At 35.8% G+C, this 987-nt stretch overlaps 1 pseudogene; it reads right to left on the bottom strand.

Annotated features, from left to right (window-relative positions):
• Positions 1-209: 209 nt before the first annotated feature.
• Positions 210-628, bottom strand: LOC121476863 (annotated as a pseudogene).
• Positions 629-987: the final 359 nt, after the last annotated feature.

Raw genomic sequence — 987 nt, 5'->3', positions numbered from 1 at the left:
GATACACTACCAGATATAAATTAACATTTAAAAAAATGTTGGTAAAATGCTAGCTTTTTGGGAAAATAAAGATGGGTAGTTCTTTTGTTTTCATGAAAAGACATTATTATTTTGCTATGTAACATATTAGTGAATATACTTAATTGCATTTTCTCAAATGGCCAATGAGACACAAGATAACATCTTTCTGATTCCTGAAAACCTCAATATCATCTGTCTTTTGGAGAATCCAATTTCTTTAGAGTTCTATGATATTGTCCACAGTGATACCAGTGGTGCTTAGTGGTAAGGTACATTTTTGCTAAGTTGTTTTATCATGAGTCTTCATTCATTATGTTCATTTTTTTTCTTCTAATCGGTTTGTAGTACTTGATCATGTGTTTCTTCATTATTATGCACAAGATCTGACCAAGGGATAAGTTGTGTATGTTCATATGGAATTTCCACAGAAGGAAGGTAGCATACTGTCCTCTGCCATTAGATATCAAAGCAAGTTCTACTTTGCAATTAGAAGAGAAGAATATGTAGATTTATGACAAAGACAATATAAAGCTCTGTTTTGAGTTGGAAATAAATGCTTCCAAATAGTTCTGTTTGATATCACCCATTTTACTGCTGCTAATGCCATGGTAAATCAAACAAAATGCCTATCAGGTGGTGGGAAAGAAGATTCAAAGAGAATTTGCTTTTAAAATCTGTGTCTAGTCATACCTATTTTCTTTTTTTTTTTAAAGATTTTATTTATTTATTCATGAGAGACACACAGAGAGGCAGAGATATAGGCAAAGGCAGAAGCAGGCTCCCCGCTAGGAGCCTGACGAGGAACTCGATCTCAGGATCCCAGGATCATGACCTGAGCCAAAGGCAGACGTTCAACATCTGAGCCACCCAGGCATCCCTAGACATTCCTATTTTCATCCCTTGACAGCCACTCACCATGAGCCTACTCCTACCTCAATCTTGATGACTAATATGTTTTGGGCAACA

Source organism: Vulpes lagopus, chromosome 16 (assembly GCF_018345385.1).
Source record: "Vulpes lagopus strain Blue_001 chromosome 16, ASM1834538v1, whole genome shotgun sequence".
Taxonomy (NCBI): domain Eukaryota; kingdom Metazoa; phylum Chordata; class Mammalia; order Carnivora; family Canidae; genus Vulpes; species Vulpes lagopus.
The sequence above is the reverse complement of the archived record's forward strand: the minus strand, read 5'-3'. Positions and strand labels throughout refer to the sequence as shown.